Genomic DNA, 22,898 nt, shown 5'->3' with positions numbered 1-22,898 from the left:
CACAGAGTGTATGCTCAGTATATAAAAATGTCTCATGGATTCTAGTTTTAGAATTGCCGACATGATATTATGTAAGGAAAGCAATGTTATGCTAGAAAGAATATTTTTTCTTCTCACAAACATGGTTTTCTTAAAATGATGAGGTGAAAAATGAAAATATTTCAAATATTTTCCAACTGTAGTAGTCTATGATTTGTGAGATGTTTTCTCTAGTTGGCTGGTGTCCATAACCTCTAAGGCTTGACACTTATGAGAAGTTTAAGGAATTTTATTTTAGTGTGTTCAGGGTGGCCCCTTTACCTTTCCAAGACTTGCTACTTTGGAATCGATGACTCCACAGAGCATAAAGTGGAATTAAAGCTGAGAGATGCCTATACCCACTTGTGTCAGAAATCCGTCCACTATGAAGATATCTGTCATGATTAATAAGGCTAGGCAGTTCTCAATAAAGAAAGCATGAGTGAGTTTGTTTTACTGCACAGGCTTGCCCTGATCATATTAATTTGAAAAACAGCTGGAGGTGGCAACTTACCAGGTAAAAACAGATTGGGGGACCGATAAAATTATTCAGATGCTCATGGGCAGCTCCTCTGTAATTCACAGGAAAGCCTACACTTACATCTGAGAAGCAGCATTATGGAAAAGTCCCAACAGAATTTGCAAACTCAGGTAGTCAACAGTTTGAACTACAAGTAGTCTATTTGTGGATACACCTGCACGGGCCTTTATGGGCCTCCTTAGGTGGAGAAGGGCCTGCCAGTGGGTATACAAAGACCAAGAAATCTGACATTGGGCAGACTTTAGTTTGGACCACATGGGAATACTTCTAAGCTTCTTTGCATTATTAGCAGAACAAGCATTTCTTACAGAAGACAAAATCCATACCTGGAGATTCAGAAATACACTTAAGATAAAATGGGGCTTTCTAGTCAAGCTCTCTTAAGTCTCCCAGGATGTCTGTCAATCTCTCAGAACTGTGATTTCTAAAGACTTTGACCTCATTCAAACTAGGTGAACAACCAAGTTAAACTTTTCATGGTGTTTTTTTGACTGGAAATTTTATGACAGAAAAAAACATGCAGATACAGTTGACCCAACAGTGGATGGACTCAGCCAATGTCATTCAAGTTTGTCTTTCTGAGTAGACCCTGTGAAAGGTCTGGGGCTGCCAGTGCCATTTACTGCATCAACCAAGATCTGAGCACATTCCCCTTCCAGTTTTTTTCTGGAAATCAAGTGCTGTCTCCATTCGGAATGCATGTTCCTGAAGGCCAGGGAAGCCCAGAGCGAAGCCATGTCAGCCATAACTCATCCTGAGATCCTCCTTGTGCCCCATTAACAAAGCCTCAGTATTTGCCTTGTTACTGCATTTCACCTTTCAGTGTGGAAGAGGGTTCTCTAAAGCAATGAAGCTTAACTATTGTCTTTAATCTACCACTTGATCTTTTTTTTTTTTTTTTGCCTACACAAATCATTCAAAATTTGTTTTTGTATTTGACCAAAGTTTCAGTAATCATCTCAATGTATATTGAATATCTGATTAGTGGTATTCATCATTTCACTTTTTCTAGTAGAAGCTGCTCTGACCTTAAATCTATGAGAAAAGGAAAATGTGAAGGACATGGACTTTGGAAAAGCTTGTTAGTTTCTGTACCTACAGGTCATGTCACTGGCCACTTTCCTAAAAGAAAGAAGACCATGGAGAGGCCATTCTAGTAGGTGCTTTCCTTTTCCAGCTGATAATACAAAAAAAAGTGGAATACATTTCATGACTGTAAGAGTTTGTAATTAGGTTGTATATCTAAGACACACACACACATCATTGACAAATAAGAAAAAAATAGCACAGTTAAAAAATTAGTTCAAGGCTACCTAAATAAATAATAACAGAATTGGGTTTAATACTTAATCTCTGAATTCAGCCTTCCCAGTATGTCCAAATTTAAGTCAATATCTCCTCTTCTCAACCTGCTATTTCTTCTCCTGAGTTTTATCTTAATGATTAGCACTGTTGTCCTGGATGGAGGGAATGCAATAATTCAAAGCCATCCTTTGCCCTCCCTCTTCACCATCCTACTATCCAGTGAGCAGAGATCTGGCTGATTCTACCTCCACAATGCCTTCCACATCCATGCCCTGTTCTACACACTGCTGGGTATTCCAGGGATTTTTCATCTCTTACTTGAGCTGTTTCCACAGCCTCCAAGAGGTCTTGTTATCTTCAGGGCTACCTTATCACCTAAATCCAGCCACCACATGGCCAATACTTGCTTTCATTATAGATTTAATTCTGTTTTTGTTTGTTTAGCACCTCTAATTTTGTCCAATATTTGCTATAGTTTACATTGCAAAACCTTTGTCCTACATGTAAAACTCTTCATGATTTGGCTTATACAAACTGCTCCTCTTATTATAACCATCCTTTCCATATATTCCTTGCTACCTCTCTCCTCCCTCACAATCTACTCCTCTGCATCTTTATTCTACAATTTTCTTTGGCTCAGAATGCTCTTCTTTAATTCTGCATAACTAAATCCTGTTATTATACTTCCTACAATTGTACTCAGTTGTTTTCTCCTTGAGGAAGTTGCCTCTGACCCCAGCATGGGCTATACCACTGTGATTCCTTAGATCTGCATATGCAATGTACGGAAATGTTTTGCCTTCTATGTTACTCCCTGTTAAACCATTACCTCACTGAAAGCTGAGACCTCATTTTAATCTCCCTCCCCTACTCTAGTACCTATTACAGGCTCCAGAGCATAGTAGATGCTCAATAAATGCTTTATATACACAGTGAAAGAACTCTTATGACAGGTGTCATAAGAAGTTTAAGGATAGACTGGTGCCTATGGATTTAGAACCAGTGGTAAGAAAGCTCTAGGTTGTCTGTGTGGGGAAATCCTATCAGTCAAGGCCACGAAGCAGGACACAAAAAGTTAGGGTCTCTTTCTCCTCGGGAGTTTTTTTGGTGTGGTTTGTTTGTTTGTTTAACAGGAAAGAAAGACGCAAAGGATAATTTTGGCATTTTTTCATGGAGGACACAGCAGACATATTTATCTCTGCATCGGTAGTAGAGTCTGGGAGAGTATATCACATTCATTCATTAGAGAATTCATCTAATTGAAGACTAGAAAATCCTCTAATATTAGTGATAAAAGATGTGAGTTATTATTGGATTTTTTGTTTCGTTATGTTTTTGTTTCTTTTCCTGTCCTTAATGATTCTCTCTAATTGGTTGTGTTGTTGCAGCAAAAAGATTAAGGGAATATTGGGGGCAGTAAAATCTGTTTTGTTTTTTAATTCCCCACTGAGCCTGAAAAACTAATAAAGCCAAATAATGAGCTCATAAATACTAATTTATGAACAGGTAGCAATCACGACACCTAACAAAAAGTCATTCAACACTGAACTTGAAGTTAGAAGATCACGTTATAATCTCCTGCTCTGTCCATCTAATTATGTTATCTTAAGCTAATTTGTACATAGTTCTACGTGCCACTTTCCTCTTTCATGAAATAGGAATGTTGATGTAGATATCTTTTTATTCTATGACTTCAAATTCTACAACTCTGATTTAAATGATTTCAAAAATATTTATTGAAACCTTTTCATGCTTAGGAGTGCCAGCCATAAAATAAGAAGGCCTGGTTCTTGTTATTACTGAGTTATAATTTAAAAAGAGAAGTTTAAGGTATAAGGAGCATTAAATGACAATTATGGAAGTACTTAAACTCTGTTTAACATCCAGGAAGCAACACATATTTCTTACATTCAGCAAATATAATACTTCTCAAGTCCTTCTATATGTCTGGCACTAAAATAAGTGCCCAGAATGCAAAGAAAAAGAGACCAAAGCCTCTGTCCAAGATCCTGTAAGGCAAACCATTTCCAGGCCTGATAATGAACGTGGAGATGGAGTAAGATTCACAAGGGAGAAATGATGTCATCAAAGCAGTGGAATAAATGTGGGCACAGGACATTCCATATTAGATGATTACTTTAAGGCGGGCATAGTATGTTCATTCTTAGTGCTGGATATTTGTCAGCTTATGCCCATTTAACCAATGAGATGAAAAGCAAAATCTGCTATACTTTCTGAGAAAGAGAAGTCAGGCACTTTCTATTGCTGAAATTCCTAAGAAAACATATTGCTCCCATTGCTGCAGACAACTATGTTATGAACACACAGACAGCCAGACTTAGGATGAAGCTGTTGTTTGTAAAAAGAGAAGTATGGAGAGAAACTCAGTCTCTGATGACACAATGCAGTAGCTAAATTAGCGACTTCGAAGGCCTATTCTTCCTTTAGGTTCCTGATATCTGAGATCAAATCCCCTTGTATTGTTTAAGTGCATCTGAATCAGGATTTCTACCACTTAGAGTAGAAAGAATATAACTGATACTGGAAATGGGCCTGTTACACGCTTTAAAGGCTTAGAATAAAGAGCACTATCTGATGGTCACTTGCCATAGGGTTCCCGTAGTTTGTTTTTCAGCCATGGTGAGAAAGGTTCAGACAAGGATCCATTGCCTTTTTTTCCCTCATTAACCATGTCTAATCAATCCCCAATCCTGTCAATTCCATAACCTTCATACATCTTACTTGCTTCTCTCCATTTCTGTTAACACCAACACAGTCCAAACCAGCATCTTTGCATACCTGGATCACTACTGTTGATTTCTAACTGGTCTCCTGCATCCATCCGTTTTCACTTCTCTATTTTATTCTCTATCATGTGAATCTTATAATTTCTTGACTTACAGAGCATCTTTAATGGTAGCTCATTGCTTTTTGATAAAGTCAAAACTTCATAAAATGTCTTATGACTATATCAATAATGTCTACCTCTCCCATGTCATTATTCAGTGTTCCACCACCCTCCTGTGACTACCACTGGGCTTCAGCTATTCTGAATCTCCTTCAAATCTTACTAATGCATGTGTATTCTCCCATGGGGTAAAGCATGTGGTTTTCCCACCACCGGGAATGCCATTTTTTCATGTCAGTCTGATTCCTGTCATCCTTCAGGTTTCATATACAATGTCACCTTATATGGAAAGTGGGTTTTGACCCTAGTGTAGATTGCTCCTTTCTGCTAAAGGCTCCCATGACCCCTCTGTACTTACATTATCTCACTGTAGTATAATTATTTGTTGGATTACTTCTTTTCATTTTTGTAGGTCCTTGTTTGTGTTGTTCACTGTGGTAATCCCCCAGTACCTTTCTGTAGTGGATACGCCATATATATTGAAGAGCTGAATGGTTTGAGTACATGGAGAATTATGCAGACTACCTTTTAAAAAGCAGCCAGTGTAGGGAAAGTACAGACACTTATGGTAAACAAAAGCGGTTAGAATTCAGGCAGAAAAACAGCAATTACTGAATGTTCCATCTTAGAGTTGAGCAAATAAATGGCCAGAGATTGAAGTAGACAGTTAAGAAGCTGATAGGCAAGATAAGCATTAAAAAATATATACACACAACACTGGTACCATACCTGATTCAGACCTTGAGCCATTCAGTTAATCCTGACCGATTCCAATTGGTCTGGCCAGTTTCCTGTATGATGCAAAGGTAATTTATTTAATGTATTCCGTGGGTATAAAAAAACCCCCAGGAGATCTGCCCACCACCAAAGATGAGCTACAGTATCAGTAGAGACATGAACGAGTCACACAGGGTCAGAGGCCAGCTCTACCGAGTTCAAGCATCTTAACGTGAAACTGATATTAATTTGTTAAACAGTTGTACAAACCCAGACTCTGTATGCAGAGCAGCAGCTATAATGTCCCAAAAACTGAAACTCGTCATTATAATAACACAAAAGATCCAAATTTAGAACCCTGGAAGAATGGCTGTACCAACCAACAGAAATAGGAATTCAAGTGCTGAGCAATATAGCCACCTCCTCTCATGGTTGGTGTTCTCAGTTTAACACGGTTGAGCTACAATCCACAAACTGGATGACTCATAATCAAAAGTAAAAAATCCAATTTAGTTCACAGTATTGATACTAATGTTAGTCTCCGTCTGGAGGTTTATCAGCTTAAAGTCCATCTGCTTTATAAAGCTAAAAAAGGACGATGTATTCACAGTCTGGTTTTGGTTTCAAATTGAGAAATATGTTCTGAAGCTATTAACAGTAAGTGGATATGCTCTCGAGGTAGAGTATCAGAGCAGCCAGCATAACAATCCAAGGAACTTCCCGCTGCAGTCTTTCTGAGTGCTTAAGTTCAGGAAATCTCCACTTAGCTGACACTGGGTATTGGTTCGGCGACATCTCTAACTGTGTGTGGGGCAAGAAAGTAGGGTTAATGGGTAGGGTGCCGCCTGAGAGAGACAGTTTTTTCTTTCCCCACATCTTGAAAAGCATTATGGATACTCACACTAAAACTCTGGAAAGTTTCTGTTTAATCCAAATGATTTCAGTTTAGTCTTGATCAGAGCAAAAGCCAGATTACTTTTTGAAAAAGATCATATTTTCTTAAATCTAATGTAGACTTCATTTCACATTGTAAATTTGGAGATTAGGATATACGTATTTAATCTAGTGATGAGTTTTTTCCCCTCTGAATGCTGTTTTTAAATTAGTAATATCCCATTGGATCAATGGCATCTGAGCATTGGATAAATATGGCATATATTCTTCTATGTGGCAAAGTTTCCTATCCTGCAGGAGAAGATATCTATTATTGCGCTTGAGACCTTCCATGTGAAGACCCCACCTGGTCAGACACTTGATTTCTCCTCGGCATTACTTTTACATCCTGGAAGTGCTTCTAATTGGCACTGAATCCAGACAATTTTTAACAACAACAAAAAAAGTTTATCTTATTATTTGAAAAAATCAGGACACTGGAAAACACTTAACAAAACAGAGATTAAATAAACATCATAAACCCACTACCTATGGAAAACTATGAAGAATGCCCCCAATCATATGCTTCCTGATCATTTTTATGCACTATAAAAATTATTTAATGGTACTATCCTTTTAGTGTGTCTATATATGTCAACATAGCTCCATGTCAATATATTTATTTACAACCGTGTTTTAAATGGCCAAATGGTATCCTACTACACAAATATGCTGCTGTTTGTAACCAAGTGCAGGAATTTGAAGAATCCAAGACTACATTGTACTCTTCAAGACTACATTGTAACTCATCTATTTACCTGTTTGTTTAGACTAAAAGTACCTAGAAGACAGGAGCCTTGTTCCATTCAAACTGTCTTCTAGACGCTTTGCACTTGATATATACTCAATAAATGTGGATTTGGATTAATCCCACAAACAAAAAGATACTTGGGCGAACACACAAAATCTGGAAGTATAGTCTATTGGTTTCCTGTGGCTTCAGTATAACAAACTGCCACCAACTTCATGTCTCAAAGCAGCAGAAATTTATTCTCTCATAGTTCTGGAGGGTCAGAAGTCTGGAATCAGTACCATGGGTCAGAATCAGGGTGTCGGCAAGAACATGCTTTTTCTGGAGGCTCTAGAGGACAATCTGTTTCTTGCCCCTTCTGGCTTCTGGAAGCTGCCAGCATTCCTTGATCTGTGGCTGCATCACGCCAATCCCTGCCTCTATGGCTACATTGCCACCTCCCCTTCTGTTTAAAATCTCCCTCTGCCTCTATCCTGTAAGTTAAGTGTAATTGCCTTTAGATCCCCACAGATAACTCTTGATAATCTTCCCATCTCAATATCTCTAATCACATCTGCAAAGGTCCATTTTGCCATAGGGGATAAATTTACAGGTTCAAGAAATAAGAGTATGAGTAACCTTTTTTTTTTTTTTTTTTTTTTTTTGAGACGGAGCCTCGCTCTGTCGCCCAGGCTGGAGTGCAGTGCCGCAATCTCAGCTCACTGCAAGCTCCGCCTCCCGGGTTCACGCCATTCTCCTGCCTCAGCCTCCCAAGTAGCTGGGACCACAGGCACCCACCACCATGCCCCACTAATTTTTTGTATGTTTAGTAGAGACAGGGTTTCACTGTGTTAGCCAGGATGGTCTCAATCTCCTGACCTCGTGATCCTCCCGCCTCGGCCTCCCAGAGTGCTGGGATTACAGGCGTGAGCTACCGTGCCCGGCCAAGTAACTTTTTTTTGAAGGTTGGGGGACATGGCATTTTCAGCCAGTAACTAAGAATACATAATTTCAACTATACTTTTTAATCGTTGTGTTTTCAGAAAAAGTGTTAAGACTGAGAAAAGTGGGAATGGAGAACACACTGTTCAATTATCTTTTTCTTGAGAAAGCTTTGGTGTTTGTTGAAATGAGAACTTGTATTTTCCATAGTTAGACTATACTTTCCTATCATTTAAAATCCAAAGAGACTTGATATTACTCAATTTTATTAATTGAAATAACAGTATTACATTTACTTTTAACTATAAATAAAATTAGTGCGTATAGCCTGGATGTATACAGTCATATTGGACAAGGAGAAATAAACAATAAAACCAAAGAAAAAGGGAGTAGACAAGTGGAGCAAGGAGGCAGAATAGAAAGCTCCACCAATTGTCCTCCCGCCCTCCCCACCCTCTTCAAGAACGCATTTAACTATCTGCACACAAAAACGCACGTTTACAAGAACCAGACATCAAGCGAGAATCACGCTACCTGTATCTTTCTTCATGTGGTTGGAAGAGGCATTGAAGAGACTAGGAGAGTCAGTCTTGAATCATTGGCACTACTCCTTTCCACCCCCTGGCAGTGGCTGTGTGGCACCAAGAGAGAATCTGTATACCTCAGGGAGACAGAGCACAGCAACTGGCGGACTTTCCATTGAACCCAGTGTTGCCTTGTCATAGCAAAGAGCAAAGCCATTTTCAGCTCAGCCAGCACTCACCCAGGGCCCACAGAAGGAGCATTTGGACCAGCCCTAGCCAGAGGAGAATTATTCAGCCCTGAGGCTGGAACTTGAGTTTCTTAGAAGCCTCACCTTCGTGGGCTGAAGTGCTCTAGGGTCCTAGGTGAATTTGAAAGACAAACTAAGACACAGGAATGGCATTTCTTAGGCAAGTCCTGATGCTGTGCTGGTCTTAGAGCCAATGGACTGGGGTGGTGCATGACTTAGTGAAACACCAGACATGACTGCTAAGAGAGTGCTTGCACCACCCCTCCTTCAACACCAGGTAGCACAACTCACAGCAGTGAAAGTGACTCCTTCCTTCTGCTTGAGAAGAAGAGAGAGAAAAGTAAGGAGGACTTTGTCTTACGTTTTGAATACGAGCCCAACCACAGTAGGATACAACACCAGGCAGAGTTCTGAGGCCCCTATCCCAGGCCCTAGCTCCCAGACAACGTTTCTAGATATACCGTAGGCCAGAAAGGCAGGATCTGGTCCTGGAAGGATTCATCACCTGCTGATTAAAGAGCTCTTGGGCCCTGAATTATCAACAGTGATACCCAGGTAGAATACCACGGGCCTTGGGAGAAATTCTGAGACATATTCACTTCAGGTACCAGCTTGGCCACAGTGTAGTAGAGCACCAAGTGGGATCTTGGGGTTCCCAAGTCCAGGCCTAGGCTCTTGGATAACATTACTGGACCTGTCTTGAACCAAAGGGGAGCCCATTGCCATGAAGAGTGAGTCCCAGGCATGTCAGCACTCACAAGGGCCTTAAGTGAAGAGCCCTTGAACCCTGAGTGAACATTAGCAGTGGCCTAGCAGAACTCCCTGAGGGCCAGTGGTTATGGTGGCCACGATGAGACTCCTCTGACTGTGGAAGGGGGAGGGAAGAGCAGGAAAGACTTTGTCTTGTGGTTTGAGTGCCAGCTTAGCTGCAGTAGAATAGAATACCAGGTATATTTCAAAGGATTTTAACTTGAATATGTGGCTTCAAGTCAGCATCTCTGGCCCTGCTCAGGGTCTGGGGGAACTTGCCACCCTGAAGGGAAGGGCACAAACCTGGCTGGCTTCACTATCTGCTGACTGTAGATCCCTAGGGACCTGAATGAACATAGGTGGTAGCCAGGTAGTGATTACAGCAAGACTCAAGTGAGACCCAGTGCTGTGCTGGCTTCAGGTCTGAACCAGGGTAATTTCAGTGGTGGCGGCCACAGGAGTGCATGCATCACCCTACCCCTAGCTCCAGGCAGCTCATCACAGAGGGACATGCTATTTGTTTAGGAAAAAGTAAGGAAGAGAACAAGATCCTGTGCCTGATAATCCAGAGAATTCTTTCAGATCTTATCTAAGATCACCAAGCTGTGGGATTTCTTCAACACCAGAACTGTTCTACAAGAAATGCTAAAGGGAGTTCCTCAATCTGAAACAAAAGGATGCTAATGAGTGATAAGAAATTATTTGAGGTAGAAAACTAACTGGGAATAGTAAGTGCACAGAGAAACACAGAATATTATAACACTGTAATTGTCGTATATAAACTATTCTTAAGTAGAATGACTGAAGAATGAACCAATCAAAAATGATAATTGCAACAACATTTTAAAACATATATAGTGCCATAAGATATAAAGAGAAACAACAAAAAGTTAAAAGGTGGGTGGATAAAGTTAAAGTGCTCAGTTTTTATTAGTTTTCTTTTTGTTTGTTTTTGTTTCTTTTATTTATGCAATTAGTGTTAAGTTGTCATCTCTTTAAAATCATGGATTACAAGATAGTATTTGTAAGTCTCATGATAACCTTAAATCAAAAACATACAACAAATACACAAAATATAAAAAGCAAGAAATTATACCATCAGAAAAATATCACTTTCATTAAAAGGAAGATAAGAAGGAAAGAAAGAAGCAAAACCACAAAACCACCAGAAAACAGATAACAAAATGGTAGGAGTAAGTCCTCACTTATCAATAATAACATTGGATGTAAATGGACTAAACTCTCCAATAAAGAGAAACAGAGTGGCTGAATGGGGCGGGGGAAGAAAAAAAAAACAAGACCCAGTGATCTGTTGCCTGCAAGAAATGCACCTCACATATAAAGATACACATAGACTGAAAATAAAGGAATGAAAAATAGATATTCTATGCCAATGGAAACCAATAAAAAGAGCAGGAGTAGCTATACTGGCATCAGACAGAAGAGATTTCAATACAGAAACTGAAAATAGAGACAAAGAAGGGCATTATATAATGATAACAAAGTAAATACAGGAAAAGAATGATGATTGTAAATATATATGCACCCACCCAACACTAGAGCATTCAGATATATAAAGCAAATATTATTAGCACTAAAGAGAAAGATAGACTTCAATACAATAAGAGATGGGGAATTCAATACTCCACTTTCAGGATTAGACAGAACTTCCAGATAGAAAATCAAGAAAGAAACATCAAATTTATTCTGCACTATACAGCAAATGGATCTAATAAATATATACAGAGCATTTCATCCAATACCTCCAGAAAATACATTCTTCTCCTCAGCACACAGATTATTCTCAAGGATAGACCATATAGTAGACCTCAATACAAGTCTTAAGATATTCAAAAAATGGAAATAATATTGAGCATATTTTCTGATGGACTAAAAGCAGAAAGCAATAACAAGAGGAATTTTGAAAACTATACAAACACATGAAAGTAAAACAATATACTCCTGAATTACCAGAGGGTCAATGAAGAAAATAAGAAGGCAATTGAAAATTTTTTTGAAGCAAATGATAATGAACATACAACATATCAAAACCTATGGAATACAGTGAAACCTATATTGTTTCTTCATACTGAAGAGGGAATATAACTATAAGTGCCTAAATAAAAAAATAAGGAAAGCTTCAAATAAATAACCTAACAATGCATGTTAGAGAACTAGAAAAGCAGAAACAAACCAAACCCAAAATTAGTAAAATAAATAATAAAGATTTGGGCACAAATAAATAAAATTAAAATGAAAACAATGCAAAAAATTAACAAAATGAAAAGTTTGTTTTTTGAAAAGATAAACAACATTGGCAAACATTTAGCCAGACTGACTAAGAAAAAAAGAGAGAAGACCCAAATAAATAAAACTGGAGATGAAAAATAAGAAATTCCAACTGATACTGCAGAAACTCAAAAAATCATTAGTGGCTACTATGAGCACTATGAGTGACTATATGTCAATACATTGTAAAATCTAAAAGAAATGGATAAATTCCTAGACATACACAACCTACCAAGATTGAACCATGAAGGAATCCAAAATCTGAACAGACCAATAACAAGTAATGAGATAGCAGCCATAATAAAAAGTCTCCCAGTAAAGAAAATCCTGAGACCCAATAGCCTCACTGCTGAATTCTACCAAACATTTCAAGAAGAACTGATACCAAATTACTGAAACTATTTCAAAAAATAGAGGAAAAGAGAATACTTCCAAATTAATTCTAAGAGGCCAATTTATGAGGCTTCTCTTACCCTGATACCAAACCCAGACAAAGACACATCAAAAAAGAAAACTACAGGCCAATATTCAATACGAATATTGATGCAAAAACGCTCAACAGAATACTAGCAAACCCAATTCCACAACACATTAAAAATATTATTCGTTATGAATAAGTGGGATTTATCCCCATGATGCAAGAATGATTCAACATATGAAAATCAATCAATGTGATACATCTTATCAACAGAATGAAAGACATATTATCATTTCAACTGATGCTGAAAAAGCATTAGATAAAATTCAACACTGATTCATGATAAAATTCCTCAGGAACTGGGAATAGAAAGAACATACCTCAACATAATAAATGCCATATATGACAGACCCACAGCTAAAATTTAAAATTTTTTAAAATTTTATTTTAAAAAATAAAATAATAATTTTTTATTATTATACGGAATAATAAAAAAAAAATGGAAGCCTTTCATCTAAGTTGTGGGAAAACAATACAAGGATACCCACTTTTACCACTGTTATTGAATATAGTACTGGTAGTCCTAGCTAGAACAATCAAACAAGGGAAAGAAATAGAGCATTCAAATTATAAAGAAAGGAATCAAAGTACTTTGCTTGCAGACAATATGATCTTATATCCAGAAAAACAAGGATTTCACCAAGAAAATTATTAGAACTGATACACAAATTCAGTAAAATTGCAGGGTGCAAAATCAACATACAAAAATCAGTAGCATTTCTATATGCCAGCACTGAACAATCTGAAAAAGAAATAAAATAATCTAATTTATAATAGCAACAAATAAAATTGAATATCTAGGAATCAACCAGAAAATGAAAAATCTCTACAATGAATATTACAAAATATTGATGAAAACAATTAAACAGGACACCAAAAAGTGGAGAGATAGTCCATATTCATGCATCAGGTGAATCAATATTATTAAAATGTCCATATTACCCAAAACAATCTATAGATTGAATGCAATCCCTATCAAAATACCAATGACATCCTTCACAGAAATAGAAAAAAGAATCCTAAAACTTACATATAATTACAAAAGACCCAGAATAGCCAAAGCTATCCTGAGCAAAAAGAACAAAACTGGACGAATCACATTACAGGACTTCAAATAATACTACAGAGCTATAGTAACCAAAACCAGCATGGTAGTGGAATAAAAGCAGACACATAGACCAATGGAACAGAATAGAGAACCCAGAAATGAATTCATACATCTATAGTGAACTCATTTTTGACAAGGTTGCCAAGGACATACATTGGAGAAAAGCCAGTCTCTTCAATAAATGGTGCTGGGAAAACTGGACATCCATATGCAGAAAAGTGAAACTAGACCTCTATCCCTCACCATATACAAAAAATCCAATCAAAATGAATTAAAGACTTAAAGACCTCAAACTATGAAACTGCTACAAGAAAACATTGGGGAAACTCTCCAGGATATTGGTCTGGGCAAAGATTTCTGTAGTAATACTTCACAAACACAGAGAACCAAAGCAAAAATGAACAAATGGTATCATATCATGTTTAAAAGCTTCTACACAGCAAATGAAACAATTAACAAAGTGATGAGACAGTCCTCAAAATGTGACAACATATTTGCAAACTACCCATCTGACAAGGGATTAATAACCAATACATACAAGGAGCTCAAACAATCCCATAGGAAAGATTGACTGAGATCTGAATAGACTTTTCTCAAATAAGACATACAAATAGCAAACAGGCATATGAAAAGGTGCTCAACATCACTGATCATCAGACAAATGCAGAGGAAAACTACAAGGAAGTATCATCTCACCCCAGTTAAAATTGCTTTTATCCAAATGTCAGGCAATAACCAATGCTGGCAAGGATGTGGAAAAAAGGGAACGCTTATATACTATTCATAGGAATGTTAATTAGTACAACCACTATGGAGAACGTTTGAAGGTTCTTAAAAAAACTAAAAATAGAGCAACTATATGATTCAGCAATTCCACTGCTGGGTATATACTCAAAAGAAAGGAAATCAGTATATTGAATAGGTATCTGCATTTCCATGTTTATTACAGCACTATTCACAAAGGCCAAGATTTGGAAGCAACCTAAGTGTCTATCAACAGACAAATAGATGAAGAAAATGTGGTACATATACACAATGGAGTACTATTTATACATAAAAAAGAATGAGATTCTGTCATTTGCAACAATATGGATAGAACTGAAAGTCATTACGTTAAGTGAAATAAGCCAGGCACAGAAAGACAGACTTTGCATATTTTCACTTACCTGTGGGAGCTAAAAATTAAAACAATTGAACTTACGGATATAGAGAGTAGAAAGATGATTATCAGAGGCTGGGAAGGGTAGTGGGGGTAGTGGAAGGCGTGTGCTGGTTAATGGGTACAAAAAGTAGTTGGGAAGAATGAATGAGACCTAGTATTTGGCAGTATAACAGGGTGACTGTGGTCAATAGTAATTTGATTGTATATTTTTAAATAACTAAAAGAATATAATTGGATTATTTGTAACACATAGAATAGATGCTTGAAGGGATGGATGCCTCATTTACCATGATGCGATTATTACACATTCCATGCCTATATCAAAGTATCTCATGTACCCCATAAATATATACACCTAGTATGTATCCACAAAAATTTAAAAAAAAAACAACAACATTATTTTAAAGGGAGCAAGTGAGAACAAGGAGAGGAATGTCAAGGCGAGGCTGTTGCACGTGGAGAACAGTGCAGAAACACCAAATGGGACGAGGGGAACCCTTGCCCTCTCCCTTTGCCATTTAGCAGTGTCATGGGTATTGACTCCTAAGCAGCACTTACCAGCCTGTGATCTATATTTCTGAGTGGAGAATGTGGAATGGAGGGAATGGGTAAAGCAGTATCTATAAATTTGATCATCTTGTGTCTACCATCTCCAGCAAAAACATTGACATCAGATCTATTCATCATCATCATTATCATCATCATCTATTGTCATTATTATTATGATTTTATGCAACTGCCAATATTATTCTTATGGTTATTTGATTCTTAAGCCTCATTTACTGTGAGCAAAGCATGGTGCTATTCCATTTTACATAGTTTGATTTAATCTTCTGGCAATGAAGAAGATTCCTTGTGTCTGTGAAAGCTGAAATTGCATACAGCAAACACAATAATCAACAGGAAAAAGTGCAGTTTTCTGTGACTTTTAAAAAATTGATGTCAAACATTAAAAATGTACTTTTTTTACAACTGGGGATAAATGTATAGAGATATGAAAAAACATAACATATGTATTTAGCACACCCTAATTTAAAAATATTAGAAACACTGACAACTAAAGTGTTTCATTTCTTTATTAAAATAATTTACCTAAGACAGCTAGATTAGCTTGCCTCCTTTTTGTCATATGACTTACTATACAAAGCAGGCATCTTTTCTAATCCTTGGTGACCTGTCATACTCCTTTCTAAGTTGAGATCTGCTTCTACCATTTTATCCTCTGCACTTTCAATGCCACGAAAGATCTCTGAGAATCCCTTTCACGTGAAGTTTTTTGCCATCATCAGTAAGTCTGGGACATTTTCAACCTTTTCATCACAATCACTTTTCTCATTTGTGTTGATGTGTTCATCTTTGCTAAGTTCTTAGCCTGCATGTCTAGAGTTCCTTGAATGACAAAATGTCAAGGCTTCTAAGGTCAGCTGTTTGGTCTCCATTTGGCTTCCATTTAAATTTTAATCCCAGTGTTATCATTTTTCATTTCTTTGCTGCACTTTCATCTCTGTTTCCCAGTTCTGCATTTCAATTATCAATTTTTGTAAATGTCACATCGATTTACCACTGGGAGAGAAGGAAGCAACACAACTACACATTTTGCTGTCTGTGTGCGGACTGATTAGCAGATACAAAATCAGCAATCACTGAAAGACTTTAAAAGAAGTGAAGTGACTGGCCACTGGTCATGCTGTGCATCTCTTATGTATGTGGTGATTTGTGAACTAAAGAGGTAGCAGCAAAGTTTGTACTTTATGCCTTTACTCAAAATTAATACACCATAGTAATTAAAAATTGAGCCATGTTTTTGGAGGGCTTTGTCATTTACCTAAACTGTGATAAGTAAAACTTGTGCATATCAGAAATGTGCACAAAATGAGGACTGCCTATACTCTGAAGTAGGAACTATGAGTTTGCCCATGATATGGAAAAGAAAATTGAGTCAGACCAAGATTATGTGATTAACCCAATGATTACATGTATTAAGTGGTAAAGGCTGATTTAGATTTTAAAATTCAGGTAGCCTCATTACAGATATTATAGGTTAACTTCACATTGTTTGGCGTCAGATTGAGTCTCAAACCATGATTTCACATTCTTTGTCTCGACTCGAACCCTGACTGTGATCTCTGTCAATTAAGCTTCCCGGAAAATATAGTTGATTTTGCAGCAGTTCTAGTTAACCAAGAACCCTACCTCCTGCTAATGCCAGAGTCGCCAGCTTCTCAAATTTCTTGAAACTGTTTCTCGAGACTCAATTTACTTAAGACCGTTTTCAAAGACTATAGTCTATTACAATTATAATATTACAGTGTACTACAGGTACTATAGTGTTCACATTTGAAGCTTTTTCTTGTATCCTTCAACTCCCTGATTATGGCAATTTGGTTGACACTTTGAAGCTTTCCTTCTTTCTCAACTTTCCTCCTGTCCTGGGCTTTTACCACAAACACTCTCTTGGTGTCTTTAAAGTTTTTTTCTCAGTAATATCCTCCAACAAAGGAGGACTATATGACACCCCTATTTTCTTCCCAGGTTGTCCCTTTGCATTTGTATATTTTCAGGAGAGTGCATTAACCCTGTTTTGGAAAGGCAATCTCTAGTCATTTCTAATCTCTAGTCATTTCAGTTTGTTATTCCCTCTGAAAAATGATAATGAAAGTGGAGAAGACAGTGGTCAAATTGGCACTATGCAAAACCGAGATGCTAGCTAGTGATGGCTCCAGAATGATGGTGCTGGAGTTGGAGCCAGCATAATATAAAATCAACCAGCCCAAGTATAAGACCTATAGTCTCCCTATAAAAAACAGCTCCATCATCTGCCATCTCTGTGACTTAGGGCAAGGAGCATTTCAGAACCTCAGTGTCCTCCTTTATAACATAAAGAAAAGCTTGAACTCTCATTACCAATATCAGTGAATATTAAAATATTGTTACTGTAAAGTGGCTGATACATGTAAAAGTCAAGCAAAAGTTAGATTTTATTATTAGGGCTTGAAAGAGTGAGGCACAGTGGCATATACAATTATACACAAAGATGATTGATTGATTGAATGATAGCATCCAGAAGTCTTTTGCAGTGTCTCCCAAAATCTGTTCTCTAATCATTGTTGTGAAGGCCACTTTATTAACTAAACCCTGGATAACATACCTCTAAATACGTCTCAGTGTATCCTCTTTAATTTTACAGGTATAACCAGATAATTGCAATCAGTATTATAAGCCTTATTTGAGAAGAGATACTTGCCAATAGGTTGTTCTCCTAAACTAAGCTGTGTGATAAACTAGAGATAACTCCCAAATTCAAACTCCAGCTCTACTTTTCTGACATTTGTGTTGTCACAAATTATTGGGAGTCCTCACTTAAAAACAATCTATCTACCTGTGCCCCATAGCAGTGTCTGATGAACGAAGCACATAGAAAAGTATATGTTGACATAGGCCATCTCTTGCTCCAGAAGTGTTCACTACAGGAAGCCTAACCATTTGTCACACAGGGTCAGATCTCAAAGTCCTTTCCCTTATTCTTTGACTTTTAATTTTTATTTAGTTTTCTCTCAATGCCATCATGCCTGTGTTTAGGATGGTCCTCCTGATTCTTTGTCCTCAATTAAAATATGGATAAATAAGATGGTCTCTGATACTAGCTTTATAGAAAGTAGGTAGAATCAGGCAAGATTCTCTCTAGTTTGTAATACAACTTGACTTGAATCAGCTTTGTGAGTTAGGAGTCTGACTGTACTCCAAAGAGATTCAAACTGAGAACTATTCCTTTGGGCTCCTTTGTTGTAAGGTCCATTGAACACAATGAGGGCATATGGACATGGTTTACCATTTCTTCACAAAATCCACTGCAGAGTTTCTTGTGAAGTTGCAAGAAAAATGACAATGAAGTCAAATGTGTTATTTGTTGAGTTAACTTAAGCAATATATGTTGACTCAGGAAATAAAATATTACAAAAGATAAAGACAAAACATGGAAGAAAATGCCAAGCAAAACCTCAGATTCAATCCTTGAAAGGACAACAATTCTACAAATTGTAGCATATAATCATCAAATTCTGTTTTCTTATGAATATAGGTACATTTTCCCATGAAGATAATATGTTTACAACTAGAATTGTGGTTTAAACATTGAATAGCAGCCTGTTATTTTTATTTAACAATATGTTCTGAACATCTTTCTACATCTGTAAATGTATTTTGTTATGCATTTGTAATAGCTTATTGTATATAGGCACAATGATTTCTTTTGTACACATCCTGAATTATACCCTTCAAATAAAGCCTTAGAAAGAATAATTCTGGTTTGAAGTCTATAAACGTATTCCTAGTTGCTGGTACCTATGGACTGACCTGAGTTTGAATTCCAGTTCTTGCACATACTAGCGGTATGATATTAGCTCTTAATTTCAAATTATGACTTGGCCTAAATACATTGGTTTTATTCTTCAAAAGATCACCTTCAAACTGTGATGGAATCTTCAATTTTGAACAATTTACAATTTTTGCCAGCTCTGATGCAATATGCATCCACTAGAGATAGAATATACTTTCTGTCACCCAATCCTCAAAACCACTGTTATGTCAGCTTTGTTTCTTTTAATTCTTGCTATTCTGATAGCAAACATTGAGACAAGGAATTGGGGGCAGGTATTTTATTTGTGAGATTGTCCCAGGAAGTAGGAGGAAGAGTGTCTGGAGAGGGATGCAGGGAAGGAGGAAACATCAATATACGGGGCATGGCCGAGCAGATTCTGAAGGCAACAGGGACTCAGTTGTGTGGGACCTCTGTGAAAGGTAGAGAGGAATCTCCAGGTTTGTCCTGTTTCACACATAGGAAGCAGGGGTGATTACTTCTAATCAAAACCACCTCCCTGGGTAATAATTCCTCAAAATGCATGGTGTTGGATCTAGCAATTCCAAGTGCTTCAAAAAAGACACGGGGCTAGATGCAGAAACAGGACTGTCAGGGTGAGTCTGGGCTTAAGTGAAACTGTTCACTGGAACTGTGGCTGAAGTCATAAGTAGGACAAAGGTGCATGATTTGGGGCAGCAAAAACACCTGTTACGTTAGTCCAGTGTAATAGGCAGAAGATTTGATCTCAGATTAATTAATTTGCTTGAGAGCACTCAGCCAGTAATTGTCAGAAACAGCCTTCAAACTCTGGTTTTCTGGCTCCAACCCCCATGTTCTTCCCATCACACCACGCTGCCTCCAAGAAGGCCCAGCACTTTGTGCTTTTATGGAAGCTCCAGGCACTCTGCTCTGGGCCACAGCTGTTTGGGCATAGCACGGTGGTGTGCCCTGCTGTATACCACCCATTCAACCTCTAAATCCCCTACAGCCTCAGTGTTCAGACATAAGGGCTCTATCCTTTTTATCTATCCGAACCCCTGATTTTTCACTTCACAGAATCAGTGCACTTGTACAAATCATTTCAAACAGTGCATTGCAATAAATTGATGGGTTGTGAAATCAGTTTAGTGAGACTCGACTAGCATTTTAAAAATAAAATAGATGAAAATATCAGAAGTGTGTGGTTTCTGTCACTTTATCAAAGGAAAAAATGTTTATTCGTGTGTATGTGAGTGTGTATGAGCATTCGTGTGTATGTGAGTGTGTATGAGCATGCGTGTGTATGTATACGTGTGTGTGTGCTGAATCTCTACAAGGAATTTATTTGATATGATGGGACATGGATAAGAAACTTTGAAAGCCACTGACTCATAGGTTCAAAATGCAGGCTCAATAATGCTCAAAATGCATGGGTTCAAGTCCCAAATCCACCACATACTAGCCAGATATGTTTCAGTCTTCCTATCCATAAAACATTGCTAACCTCAAGGGCTGTTGAAGAATAAATGAATTGCTATGCGTAGAAAGTTGAGGAGAGTGCCTAGCACATTAGGATTACTCAGTCATTGTTACTTTTCATTGTAGAAGTATAATCAACACATGAAGTACAAAGTTTGCATGTAATTTTCGTTTAATATGGAACAAGGGAAAAGAAAATCATCAAGTATTTTCAATTATTTGGAAAGACATACTATGGAGATTGAGTTAAAATAGCATTTTCCTTACATTTATCTTGTGCTCTCTCCCAACTGCCCCTCACTACTCAGTGTTCTAGCCCTATAAACACAGTATTTATCAACTTAAACAATGAAGGTCTTAGGAAAATTAATGTAAAATATTTAGTAAGCTAAAATTTCATTCAAAAATATGCATTTTGCTAGTTTTCAGGAGGATAAATGAACTGTATAATATGGTCTTGTTCCATAAATAGTTTTGCAGTCTAAACAAATGACTCTCAAATTGCCATAAACTAAGACAGGATTATTACACCTTCTGGCTCAGAAAGAACACTATAACTCAGGCTTTGTGAAAGAGCCAGTGACTTGAACCGCTGCATGAATGTGGGTGTGTTCTGTTTATGTAATCTAGAGTAGTCATTTCTGAATTGATTGCACACAAAATTCATCCGAGGGAACACTGAAAATCATTTTCAATTGCACTGGGCCAATTGCATAGAAAACACTGAGAGTGTCCCCAAATCCATTCTATAAAAAATGCTCCTAGAAAGTGACAGTGGATCGAAAGATAAGCAATTTTGAAAATACCCTGACTGAAATTTGCTGACTGCTCATTCTTGGCTTGAAATAATGCCATTATAATTATTTTTAGTGTATCTGCAGCAATTATACAATAAGTTGATTTTCACTGCTTCTTCAAGAACAACCTTAAACCATAGACACTGAGATTCTGAAATATCAGGAGAAGATCAAGAGAATGCTTTTTCCAGGGCCCCAGTCATGATAAGAACCCTTTCCCTAGCATCCTTGACATGTTTTGTTAGATGTGATTGAAGGATTCTAGTGATAAGTAGTCATTTGTCTCCAATAAAACTTTACAGTTGCAATCATAAACAGGCTTCAAAGTTCTTGTAGTCATAAATCATCTGGACCCTTCTTTGCTTATATTTTTCTTTAAAAACTGTCTTATAAAAATTAGGTATACATTAATGGAGAGTATATATGCCTTACTATAAGTAAAAATTTTGTGTTACTAGATGTACTGTTTTTTTTCTCTAATACATACTTAAATGAGAAAATAACAATTAACATGAAATATGTTAGTTCTTACACCATCTAAAATCATCTGTTAAAACCACCCTTTGGGAAACACTCTTTATGAGTAAGAGGAAATAAGCCTCCCATTTGTCTCACCTAACAGCCCTTCAAATGCATAGATCTGTGAACATTTTTCTTCCCCAGGTGAAATATCTATAACTTCCTTAACTGTTTCTTACGTGAAACAATTTCCTAACTGCTCACCATCCTAGCAACCTTCTTTTAGGTGCTCTCTGCTTTGTCTGAGTAGCTTTTAAATTGTGGAAGCTTCTCTAAGGTGATAATTTCTTATCTCTGGAAAATGTAAGCATTCCTCCATAGCTTCCTTTTCTGAGTCATAGGCCTGAGGAACTCGCTTCTAGAAAATGTGAATGAATCAGCTGTAGGATGCAGAATGTCTTATGGCTCTTGAGCATTATCTTTGTGTTTCTTTGATAGGGGATGTGGTAGCAAGTGAGTGCCTTTATATGAAGATATTGGGCAAAATATCAAAGTTTTTTACAAGGAGGACTAGCATAAGGCAAAGGATTCACTCATTCCTTATTTTCATTGACCTGTTCATTTTGAGATAGTTGTAGATTCACATGCAGTTGTAAGAGATAATGAAAGATCCTGTGTTCCCATTACCATTTCTCCCATTGTCAACATCTTGCACTGTCCTGTAGTACAATATCACAACCATGATGATGACATTAATGTTGTCAAAATATGGAAATTTTCTATCACTACAAAATCCCCTATATTGCCCTTTTATAGCCAGTTTCTTCTCAACTTCAACACCTGGCAATCACTAACCTGTTCTCCATCCTGTAATTTTTGTCCTATTATGAATGTTATATAAAAAGACTCATACAGAATCCAACCTTTGAGATTGGCTTTTATCATTTAACTTAATTCTCTAGAGATCCATGGAGTTGCATGTATCAGCTATTTATTTTGCTTTTCTTTCCCTTTTACTTATTTCTTTTCATTGCTGAGTAGTTTTCTATGGTATGGATGTACCACAGTTTGTTTAACCATTCACCAGTCAAAAGATAATACATTGTTTCCAGTTTTGAGCCATTACAAAAAAGACTGAAATTTGTATACAAAGCTTTGTATAATCATATTTTTT

General features: G+C 37.2%; 1 protein-coding gene across 4 annotated transcripts in view; it reads left to right on the top strand.

Moving 5' to 3' along the window:
- The window catches only part of CNTNAP5 (contactin associated protein family member 5), a 985,650-nt gene that overhangs the window by 149,921 nt on the left and 812,831 nt on the right, over positions 1-22,898 (top strand). The gene's annotated exons all lie outside the window — the stretch shown is intronic.

This window comes from Pongo abelii, chromosome 11, assembly GCF_028885655.2.
Source record: "Pongo abelii isolate AG06213 chromosome 11, NHGRI_mPonAbe1-v2.0_pri, whole genome shotgun sequence".
Taxonomy (NCBI): domain Eukaryota; kingdom Metazoa; phylum Chordata; class Mammalia; order Primates; family Hominidae; genus Pongo; species Pongo abelii.
The sequence above is the reverse complement of the archived record's forward strand: the minus strand, read 5'-3'. Positions and strand labels throughout refer to the sequence as shown.